General features: G+C 27.8%; 1 protein-coding gene across 2 annotated transcripts in view; it reads right to left on the reverse strand.

Moving 5' to 3' along the window:
- LOC119688031 (protein Star) overlaps positions 1–6,878 on the reverse strand; it is an 81,751-nt gene extending 74,873 nt beyond the window's left edge. The window contains exons 1-2 of one of the 2 annotated variants that reach the window (XM_038102649.1): positions 6,605–6,878; positions 5,541–5,737 (exon numbers count right to left, since the gene is read on the reverse strand). The gene's annotated coding sequence lies outside the window, so the exon portion shown is untranslated. Of the gene's footprint in view, positions 1–5,540; positions 6,069–6,604 lie in introns of those variants that run through there. The other variant, XM_038102648.1, reaches the window with a different exon arrangement.
- Between the last annotated feature and the right edge of the window lie 6,170 nt (positions 6,879–13,048).

The raw sequence follows: 13,048 nt of genomic DNA on the forward strand, positions 1-13,048 counted from the left end.
AAATAATTTTACAAAAGTGTTCTTCAAAACACCTTTGTTTTTAGGTCAGATGACAGTTTTCGTATGAGCCATACCCAGCACCCAACCGTACACTTTAATAGCGCTTTTAGTGTGCAACGAAGAAGTACTAAGGCCGTGTGCGAGTTCGAGTAAATTGTTGGTAAATTGAGGGAAGTAGTAAATTATGTCACCATTTATAATTGAGCAGTACGTAAATAAGCAAAATGATCGAGTTTACTTCTCAGAAACGTCAGTTAAAAATTGAAACATAAGAATGTCCACTAGAAAGCAGGCGTCACTGATGATGTGAGCCGTCGTAACGACCGACGGTCGTTCTCCCAAATCTATAGAGAAATTATTTTAGAAGGAGCAATAAAGCCCTGGGCAGATGAGCATTTCGGTCGCAGCCGTTAGACATTTCAAGAATGAATGAAAAATAATGTGCTTTATTCCATCAACACAATGGCCATCGTGTTCACCTGATATAAACCCTTTAGTTTTCTCGATCTGAGGTATTTTAAAAGGTAAGGTTGACACTAAAAAATAACAAAATGTTCACCGTCTGAAGCAGACCCAAAGCCGAGAATGTGCCAAAATACCGTAAAGCTACTTGCGAGCAGTATGCAGATAGCTTCATTGGCCGTTGGAATACCATAATTCATGGCAGAAGTGGCCATATTAAAAGAAAATAGATTAACTTAAAAATTTAAAGTTCTTTTCGCAAATTTTCATTTATCTTTCAATAATTTTAACAAAAATATAACGTTTTACTTTGTTGCAGTACATATAGTGTGTATAGTGCAGGACGATACTAGAACACTTATTAGTCAGACCATTATCTAATCTCAGAGTAATCACTAATCGCATGGGGCGGTACGCAGATCTTAGATCAATCATTGAATAATCACGAAGATTATCAGGAATACTCAAAATAGTCAGCGCGATGACTATCATAGAGCAAAAGTGCCCAGATGCACAAACTCGGAAAAGGCTTAATATAGCATAAACATTATGTCCAAACCCCCCAAAATAGATGGACTGTGCGGAGAGATGGAATAAAAATGACAAAAGAAAAAGAAGGGAGGAGGTTGCCTCTTTATATTTAATTTTTAGGTAAATGGTACATATGGAACTATGTTGTTAAATTAAAAACAAAACTATTTGTGGGTTTTTAGCAATATTCCTAACAATAAACAATAACAGAGATCAACTTAATGCAATATATTAAAGCTTAAACGAAAACTACTTCCATGAAGTGGCAAGCCGAAGCACTACGTCATCCTAGCAAATGCATAATCCTATGCTTAAACAATAAATCGCAAATCGTATCAATCTTTATCGCAGACATCATGGCGAGGTTAAGAGGGTTGATTGAAAGGGCAAACCTACTTCCTGCTTTTCTTTTTTCGTCTCTATATTTTTTTTTTTTTATTTTCTAATATTTTTGTAGTGGTTTAGCATAGTTTTTGAAATTTATTGTTTTTAGCCTCTCCAAATAGAAATGAAATGGACCTTGTGTGTCGTATGTTAAGTTGGTAAGCGCGCTACTATACACAATTCCTTGTTCTCATTTTATTATATTTATTTAAAATTTTCTGCTATTCTTCTACTTTTTTGCAATGAACTTTTGTCCTCGTTTCCATTGTCGATGGAAAATGTGCATAAACATTGTTTTTGGTGTTCTTTCTCTACAATTAATTTTGCACTAAACTCATTTATACAAATTTTGGCAAACCTTATAGTACTGGACTGGTAGGAAAGCTTCGCTAGAAAAGCAAATAATGGAGCAGAGTAACGAGTAACCAGAGAAACTGCAGAAGGCAAACATTTTGACCTGGGCTCGATGAACCACTTAACTGTGGTTGGTTTGATTATCTCAATTCAGTTGACAACTTTTTAGGACGTTTAAATGGATGCTCAATTTTGGTCACAAGTTAAATGGGGTGTGATAGGTTCATTGTGCCAACATTTGTGGTAAATCAGTGGAAAAATTGGAAAAATTCAAAAATGCAAAATTATATTTAATCGAAAAAAAATTGAAACAAAATTATTAAATTGTTAGGAAGAGTTTGTAGCGCATCATATGAACGTGAACTACCGATTTTTCAAATTAAATTTATTTATTTTATTTAATAGCCACACAAAAGTGTTTACAATCTGTTACTAAGCCAAGTGGGTTGAAGGAAAAAAGTGGATTTTATTGGACAACGACTTCGGCACATACCAATCACAGCGGCCACAATAAAATTTTCCCTATAAAATAATATCTTAATATGTATATTACGTAAGTAAATTGTAGCAATTTGAGATACATTTAGAAAAATTACTTTTTAAAATTTTCTACAATTTTCAATAGAAAATTATGATTTTTCACAATTTTCCTAACTTTTTTCATTATTTAATTTTTTTTTTTTTTTTATTTATTTTTTTTTTTTTTACTGCATTGCGGGGGGTTAATTTTATATTTTTCTGAGATATTTGTTCTTTCAATTTTCTTAACTGAAAAATAATGCAACCACCAACTGTGGCATTCAATGGCCAACATTTTCAATAACGTTTTATGTTGATTGTTATGTGTTTATTATTTATTGTTGCACCCTGTATTTGCCGCCGCCTGAAGCCATTAGCAGTAACAACAACTATAGAAACTTAGTCTGAAATCTGTGCTATTGAAAGAAAAAGATTCGCAAAAATGTACTTTTTACCTGTTATTAGGCGTGGGAATTTCATTCTGTAGCTGGTTTCCTTCCCCATGAATGGATGAATAGAAAAATTGTGAAAAACGGTTTTCGCACCAGCCTACACAGGAAGGAAGTTCATGAAATTGTTACAGTGTAGATTTTAGCATTTTTGTTGTTTTCATTTACACTGAATCAAGTATGAAACAAAAAAAAAAAAAAAAAAAAAAAAAAAAAAAAAAAAAAAAAAAAAAAAAAAAACTACAAGAGATCAACCGACATTACTTCTGTTCATAGCTATTAGGATGCCTACCTTCAATTATGAACATTTTCTGGATTATATATAAATGATTTTCGAATAAAAGCGAATTGGATTTGAAGAATTCAGTTTCACTTGATTTTGATTGGGAATCAGATTTCTTACAAAATATTTAATTAATAATAATTTTATATTCTTAACGAAAGAAAAATATTTCGTATTAATCATATATTTTATATTTTTATATGAATTTAATATTCATATAAGCCTTGTACATAATTGTGAGTAAATGATATATAAATGTCCAACACCCCATTAAACTACGAGGAGAACTGACGACTCTCACTGTAATCCAGAGATTATAGCTTAATTGTGCGCTTATCCGACAGTCATTTTCGAGGCCTTTTTACGTCTTTCACTGTCAGCTACTTTAACATGACGGGTGCTTAACTCCGTACACAACCCAAACTTCAAATCCTGGGAATAGGAGTGTGCACAACTCAAACCCAAAAGTCCAGGAAATAAGACTGTGCACAATCCAAACTTAAAGTTGTAGGAATAAGACTCGCTGTATGCACTACTAGTTTATTAACCAGCCGATGCCAGTTAACTATCGAGTGTTACCACCTAGAAGCTATAAGACAACTTAGATTAAACTCAAAAACGAAAAGTTATTGACATTTAGGTAAGTTAGCCAAGACAGCAAATTACTGTAATTTAACAGTTAGTTGAGCATAAGTTTGTCAAGATGGATAATTTCAATGAAGATGTTGGACATCTTATAAACTGTAGTAGAAACTTTATTAAATAAAATTCAATAACAACTCATTTTTGTTAGAGAGAGGTGTCTGGTCTGGTATAGTGTCTGGTCCCCGGTATTCGTTAGAAGATTTTACGCTGTACATACATCTTTTATTATTAATATAAGATGATACGGTGTAGTAATATAAAATTGAAGCAAATATTTTTTTTAAGCTACCAGTAGATTCAGTTTTATTTAGAAATTTAGAAATGATTTCCACAAAGGAATTATTATTTATTCACAGTTAAACTGAGCGCTTATTAGAAAGATTGTTTTTTTCTTACTACAATGGAAACTAGTTCTATTATAAGCGCTTAGAAGATATATGTCCTGTCAATTAGGTCTAGAAAACAATTTTATTGTCAATGCAATACTAAACAAGATTTTTTAAATAATCGAATGGAATCGATTTCTTAAATGAGTTTCTTACTGCGTTTTTAGACAGTTAAAAAAAAATAAAGTAACTTCTCTATTTTTCTCTCCCAAAAGGAAAGAACTTCTTAGTACTTTCGCTATATAACGACAAAAGTATTTTTTGTTATTCTTATTATGAGTAATTCCTTAAAATCCTAAGTGTTTGGAGAGCAGTATGGACTGATTCAAAAGAGGTATTTCAATTTATTAAAAATTTTATGTTCTTATTAATAGTATACATCCCATATGCGTATATTTCCTAAAGTTCTGTTGAAATCTTTTAACTTTAGAAAGTGAACGGCTTAAAAACTCGATTTAATTATTCCAAACAAAATACGTAATCCTTTACACTAATTCGCGAAAGTAGCTTCTAGAATTTTTTTTAGCACAGAAAAAAATTACGGTTTTACACAACCTGCTGGAAGACAGAACTTATTTAAACTACACATTTTTAGTAACATGTATTATATATATTCTAATTAGTTATTTTAGAGTTCCATACTTTTAGTACAGATCATTGTGTAAGAATTCATTGGATTTATTTTCAGAAAATGGATCTCATTCTATTCGAAAGTTGAGATCCTTTTGCTTATAATTGCTCTTTAAAAAGGGCGCTAAGGTGAAGATCTTAGGTAAGTTAGACACTCACACAACATTCTAACTAAATTTAAATATTTGTCGGCCTATTGGAAGACAAGATTCACTTAGTTCCTATGAAATACACCCATTGTAATATAACAAGAACTAGTATGAGATTCTAACTAAATTTAAGTATTCGTCAGCCTATTGGAAGACAAGACTCACTTAGGTTCTATGAAACACACCCATTGTAATATCAAGAACTAGTATGAGATTCTAACCAAATTTAAATATATGTCAGCCTATTCGAAGACAAGACTCACTTAGGTTCTATGAAACAAACTCATTGTAATATCATAGGAACTAATATGATATTTTAACGAAATTAAAATATTCGCAACCTATTGGAAGTCAAGATTCACTTAGATCCTATGAAACACACCCATTATAATATCTCAAGAACTAGTATGAAATTCTAACTAAATTTAAGTATTCGTCAGCCTTTTCAAAGACAAGACTCACTTAAGTTCTATGAAACACACCCATTATAATATCTCAAGAACTAGTATGAGATTCTAACCAAATTTAAATATTTGACAGCCTATTGGAAGACAAGACTTATTTTGGTCCTATGAAACACACCCATTGTAATATCATAGGAACTAAACTAACTAAATTTAAATATCAACTAAATTTTTTTTTATTATAAGAACAAAGTAAGTACTTCTTTTTATTTATATTATAGTGAAAATCTTTTTAAATAATTTAATTTTTTTAATTTTTAAAAAAGTTTTTAACACCAACTCACCTATTAATCCTTTAGGACTTAGAATATATCTGCTGAATGTCCTCACGAAATTGTTGGATTCGTTTCAATAATTAAATTTCTGTTAATTTTAATTTTACTTAATTTTTTTTCTTTTCTCTTCTTTTAATTGTTTTAAACAAATTAATTATTAAATTATTATTAAGTCACACACAAGTTAATAATGTGCACTGCAACACCTGCAAAAAGGATAACACATTTGCCATTTAACACTCGCCGAATCGTCGAATCATCGAATCGCCGAACCGGTTGAATCGAATTGAACTGAACTGAACTGAATTGAAAACAGTCAACTGCCAAATGATGGATGTGGATGTAGATGTAGATGTGAATGTGGATGCAACTCCTTACTTGACCGGAGCGAGAAAGTGTAAGCGAGAGAAGAGCTCAATGTGTGACAGTTACGAATAATACAATAACAAAAACACTGCTGAGAGCAATAAAGAAGCAGCAATTAAATTATTTCTTTTCTTATTCAAAAAACCAAAAAACAAAAGCGAATTTTATTTTGTCTCGGGAACTACAAATAAGATTTAAGATTTAAATATTATTTAATTAATTTAAAGATGTTTGATGTTTGATGTAGGAAATTTAATAAATTTTTTATATATTTTTATGTGCTTTGCTCATTTTTCAACACAACATTTACCAACACCAACAATGAAAATAACAACAACAATGGCGCTGCGCCCAAAAAGAAAAACGTTTTCAGGTTTTTTTAATTTTTTTTTTTGTTGTTGCTTTGAGTTAAATATTTTTTTCTTTTCTTTTTCTTGTCTTTTACACACACTGTCTGCAGATGAATGAATGGAAAAATAAAACGGCAAGAAAATGAAGCAATAAAATATGAAAAAACCGACCACAAAGTAAAAAACGCACAAACGTAACAAATAAGGCAAAATATATTTTGAAAATTTCTAATAACGAACTTCTCCAAAATTTTTTATCGTTTCTGCCGCAATAATTTTGCACAAATCTTTTTCTTTATTTTTTTTTAAACAATTTATTTAATTTTACACTTTATTGTACTTATGCCGTACACTTACTAAATGGCAAGGAAATTCTTAGATTTTTATATTTCCCTTAGTTGTGTTTGCACAACTAAGCACGGAGGAAAGCACTTCTCTGATTCCGATGAATCCCTTTTGATATTGTTATAATCTTCAATTAAACGTTAACTAAAAGCTTCAATATTAGTTATTATTAACAGCTGATAAATTGTTTATCGTAAAAAGTTTAACTTTTTATTTAATTATTTAGAAACTATTTTTGTTAAGCACAAAATGTGCAATACGGAAACCGCCTTACAAATGATCTCAAACACACTACAAACACAACTGAGGGAATAATGAGTTTTGGTTTTGGTTTTGGTAAAGAGACGTCGTTGAGAGCAGAATGTAAATAAAAAGAAATGCTCAAAAAAAAACGGCGAATTATTTTCCCACAAAGTGTGGAGACTTAAAGTGTTGTATTTCGAAAAATGAACATTTTTTGTTAGTATTTATAATATATAGGACGTGTGCGAGTTAGGCTAAGTTGATGCTAAACCAAATGGAAGATTTTTTGGGATTTTTTGCACTGCACACATTTAGCCATTTATCAACACGTATCGACACATCACTACATTATCGGCGCAACTTAAAATTTCCCTCATTTAGAACGCAACTAATATGCTGTTCAGACACATCTTAGTTTCGCAAAAATCTTAGTTTCATCTTCGTTTCAGCGAAACTAAGTTGTTTTTTCCATACAAAACTTAGTTTCAATGTCAAAACGAAACTAAGGAAAATAGCCTTAATTTCGCTGAAACGAAGCATGAAACTAAGGGAATTTTCAAATGCAACTATGTTAAAAACAAATTTTAAGCAAAAGATAAAATTGAGATAACGAAAAAGTGACATGTATTTTTAAAAACAGCTGACTTTAATAAAACCGGGAAAATATTTTGAATAAAATTTAAACAGTTAAGCATTGGCGATGGAGAAGAAAAGTTATAAAAAAAGGTACGGTTGGACCCAAGCAGCAGAAAATGCACTTTTGGAGGTTTGGGAATGCAATATGGAAGGCTTTCGTGGTGCACGCAAGAACGGGCATGTGCATAAAGAAATCAGCGATGCATTAAATCAACTCGGGTTTATGCTCAATCCCAAAGAAGTGCAAACGAAAATAAATAACATGACCTCAAAATTCAGGTATTTGGAATTAACGTAATGAAGATAATAATAATCAGGATGTTGGTTTTTATCAATATTTTTCAGCTCTTTTAACCATTGTGCATTAATGTGGTCGTTGTTTTCATTTAAAAAATTGTGCAGCACACAACAAGCACTCACAATAATATTTGCATTATTAATTCTATTGTCCAAACCCTTTCCTATTCGTCGAATTCGTGCTTTTAAGTGTCCAAATGCATTTTCAACAACCCAACATTTCGAAAGTTTCTAGTTATAATTTTTTTTACAAGCGGCATATCAACATTAAATTCCATATGTAAACAAAAAACATATGATTTCCTTAATTTGGGCAGTATGAACACTTTCGAAACTAACTTAGTTTCATTTTTCCGAAACTAAGGAAATTTGGCTGTCTGAACATAGCATTAGCCTAACTCGCACACGACCATAATACATATTAAAGTAAATTAAGGTAAAGTAAATTGAACTTCCCTAGGGATTTTTGCACTGCACTTATGTAAATATTTATTTATTATTTTTGGTTAAAAGTTTTCAAAATTATTTATTTATTTATTATTAATAAATATTTATTATTTATTTATATAATTTACCCCATTTTTATTTAATTTAACCTACTAGAAATTTTATTAAATACCAACATTAGTTGTCATACCGATTTAATTTACTACTACCTGCCATAATACACATATTATTATAATGAAATATAATAATAAAAAAGAAGCAATAACAATATGTTATTTTAATGAAATAATTTTATTAATATATATTTGAGCGGAATAATAGGTCAATGTTAAATAACACAAAAATTCTTAAATTCGCTTCAAACAATATAGATAATTGTCGCCGATATTTCAATTATAGTTTATAAACAAAAATTCAAAAATATGTACAAATAAAAAAATTGTCAAAGTTAACGCAAGTCCTTAATACTTTATCAGCTGTTACTAATATTGTAGAAATAAATCAGCTGATATGTTCTACCTAATGCAAAACAAAGCATTATATCTGCTGATGTGAATAAAAAGCGATTGCATTAACTTATTAAATTATTACTATCATTTGAATGATGGCACTGAAAACTAAAACTTATTTTTATTCTTTACGTGATGTAGAAAAACATTTATTATTATTTATTATAACGTTTATTATGAAATTTATATTAAACTTCTTTATATAATGTTCAGATACATCTTAATTTCGCCAAAAATCTTAATTTAACCTTCGTTTAAGCGAAATTAAATTGTTTTTTTTCCACACAAAAGTTAGTTTTAAGGTTAAAACGCAGGCTGAAGTTAAGGGACATTTCAAATGCAATTATGCGTAAAATATATTTTTAGCAAAAGATAAAGTTGAGATAACGATAAAGGGACATTTTTAATTAAATAAATGTCAATGACAGTTAACTTTAATGAAACCGGAAAATTATTTTGAAAATAGTGTAAATTTTTAAATTTGAATATAGAAAAACAATTGTAACTGTAACTGTAAATAGAGTGAAAAATAATAAGTCACAAACCTGAAATTCACTACTTGAATACTTTTTTTTGTATTCTTTTTTATTTTATTTTTTGACTTATTGAAATTTAAATAATGAAAAACTTCGTATTTTAAGACAAAGTATAGCAATTGAACTACTTTTTTGAATAAAAAAAGTTTTTTGGAATTAAAATTAATATTTAATTAACATATATATTAATATTTAATATATAAAAATTGATTTATAATTTATAACAATTCACAAATAATATTAATGTGTTATTAATATGTTAAATATGTAGGCAGTATTTGAGGATTTTGAGTTTTGTGTTGATTTAATTGGTTATCTCAATTAAAAAGTATAAGAAAAGTATAAGAATTAATATAAAATTATTATTAAATACATGAAGCACTGTAACTGCATTGTAATTTGCATTTTTCATACAAAATCTATTTTAAAATATGTAAGAGTGGTTGTATAGGTCTAAGTGTAAATATAGTTTAACAGCGCGTTTACACTACCGCAATTAATTATACAAAATTGCAACGGCGTGTGCCATTTTTTTATACAAACTCAATAATTGTCAATACTAATATATAGTGTTAAACGTTCAAATAATTAAATTCTTATATTTTAAAAAAGTGTTCTTCTTCTTATCTTGCTATATTCATTTATAATTGTTGTTTTGATTTAGAATTAAATAAATGAATCAAGTTTTTTGTAAAATTGTAAAATCAATTTAAATTATCTCTAAAAAGTTAACTGGAGCTACTGGTCTTCAGAATATACCGACAATTAATTTAAAATGGGTTTTAGTTGTATATGTCATTTAAGTACCAGATTAATGGATTGAATTACTCTAAATGTAAAACTTAAGGCTTGAACCACGGTAAGGCAATAGAAATCAGTAAAATAATACTAATTCTTGTAGTAAACTCGATTACAAAACAATCACTACTCCTTCAGACTTGATTCAAGAAATCAAAGAGAAAGTCTTTTAAATAATATCGGATCTTACGAAGCATTGAACTACAAGATGAGGGTAACTGCTATAGATTATATTTACTCGCGTCAGAGAAGGCTGTGTCTCTAATCTTGAAAATCAGGAAGTATTAAGAAAGATAACCTATTTATTTTTGTCATTAATTAAAAATAAAAAGCATTTTTAAGCTTTATGCTATTATTAAGTTTTTTATACCATAAGTTAAAAGACTTATTTACTTAATAGGAATGTTATTTGGCCATAACAATCCGTTACCGTTAGACCTAACGCAGCATATCTTACCAGGCGCTTCTGCTATGTGTGTGCCTTCTCTCGTACATTACGCCTGGTTAGTGTTCCCTCAACTTGATCACTGTTTAAAAAAGTTTGAAGATTATTTTTTCAAAAACAAGTCCTTATAATTTTTAGCCCTCTATCAGTCCTGCTTTACTTACTTTTCCTCTATATTTCGCCCCACAATCGTCTTTATAGTAACTAATTTACTTATCCATTGAGTAAGTCGTAACTACAGATTTTCACTTTTTATGCTACAATTTTAATTTATAACAATTTATTTTAAAAAACTCTAATTTTTTCGATATCAACACTTTTCTTTATTGTTAGAATAAAGTCTTAGCATTAGACGATTCAATTTTTTACTGTTTTAATGGATAGAATCCATTTAGGGTTCACTAGAGTTTTCAACGTTGTCTATATTCTGAAAAACAAAAAATCCATTAGGTTTGACTTTTAAATTGCAAGGAATAAATTAATTTCAAAAAATATTATAATTTAGTTTTTTAGAAGAAGATATCATTGAAGAAGATATTTGTATTTTTCAGTCCGTTCTCTCAATGTATAATAACTTGTGACCGGACAGACAGACGGATCTGGCGAACATATGTAGAGCACAGTACATATGTAAGATGAATGAATTGGAGCATGGTTTGTGCATGGATTTACTGCAGAATGTAAAAAGGTAAAGTATGCTTAAGGTGGATCCTTATATAGATTATAGATACTTTATTTTAGAAATATATGCTTATGATAAAAATTGGTTATATGAGTTTGGAATCGTTTGGCTTAAAGTGGAATAATTTGGTAACGAATATACTTCAGTTGGCAGCCTTTATTATAAGCAATAATTTAGTTTTTTAAGAGTTTAATTATTAAAAATATTTAGTCATTAAAACAATAAATATAAGATATATTAATTATTATTATGGCACAGTGCATACATATAAATGAATACAATTTTCACTTTAATATATCATGGAATATTATATATGTTTTTCAAACTTCTGAAGATCAAGATTTAAGATTATGGATAAATTTATTTATAAACATTTATAAAAAACGGTTTTTTATAATTTCTTTATGGATTCATAATTAATTTTATGCAAATAATTAAATTTGCAGTGCATATTTATTGAGTTCACATTGAATTTACATTAATTAAGTTTTGTCTAAAATGTTTTTAAATTAATTGTTATTGATATAAACAATTTTCTATTTTGTATATTATATTATTCAACATATAAAAGAATATAATATTTTAGGGCAAAGAATAGAAAAATGGCTATAGTAGTCTTAGAACTATTTTTTTTAGTTGTTAATAATAATCAAACTAATTTAATATCTTTATCTAGAATATACTAAAACAAATATAGTTTAAACTATAGCTTATATGACCCTAGGTTGACGCCCTATGCTCCACAAGTCGATAAAGGAATTAAGAAGAATAGGTTAGGTTAAGCTAGAGTGTCAGACTATGCAGAAATAATAGTTTATTATGATATAAAGGTAGTTCATAAATAGCTAACTTTTATAACATATTTACATCATTTTATATATCCCAGTATTTTATTCTATAACTAAGCGTTTTCTTATTTATAATATAAATTATGTGTTTAATAATAATAATGAAATATTAATAAGTTAATAATTAATTTGTAGTTATAGTTTCACGTTATATTTTTAAAAAAATGAAAAAAATTATTTAGCAAGTTAATTAAACTGTGCATTAATTACTTAAAATTATTTATAATTAATTTGAATTTTAATTCAATTTGCGGCAATTATGTTAATTTTAGCTTTTATGTATTTTACAAAATAAACATATTATTTAATATATTATTTTTATTTATAAAACGGGTTGATTGGTTAATTGTTATTCAATTATTTTTAAAAAAACTTATTAATTGAACAATTAATTAATGGGCCTGTTACAAAAGAAAATATGATAAATAAAAAATTTTGAGCATCAAAAAAAAAACAATAAATTACACATTAAGATAAATGATATGCTGTGAATTATGATAAATGGTAACTATAAATTATTAAATTAAATTCAAATAATTAAACATTAATAAATTAAATTTTTAGTTTACGTCAATTATTTTACGTTTGGCTATCATGTATTTTAAAAGTTAAATAAATTATTTATCAACTAAAATAAATTGTGTAGTTAAATTTGTTTTAAATTATTTACTAATAATAATTATATAATAATTATTTAATTATTTTATATGCATATTAAAGCAAATCATATTAAATAATGTCAGCACTCATATTAGCATAATCATACTGCTTAATTTTAAACTGTTCATATTATATATTTTATATATTAATAATAAAATAAATATCAAATATTAAATAATAGTAATTATTAAATATAAAATAATATTAATAAATAAATGTTTAAAAACATAATTAAAAACTAAAATTTAATGTTAATAATGACATATACAAAATAACAGCGAAACAAATTTTCGTTAAAAAAACTTCTTCGTTGAATGTCAAATGTTGTGTAGAGATTTTGGAGATTTTTTTTCTG

Source organism: Teleopsis dalmanni, chromosome X (assembly GCF_002237135.1).
Source record: "Teleopsis dalmanni isolate 2A chromosome X, ASM223713v2, whole genome shotgun sequence".
In the NCBI taxonomy this organism is placed as follows: Eukaryota; Metazoa; Arthropoda; class Insecta; order Diptera; family Diopsidae; genus Teleopsis; species Teleopsis dalmanni.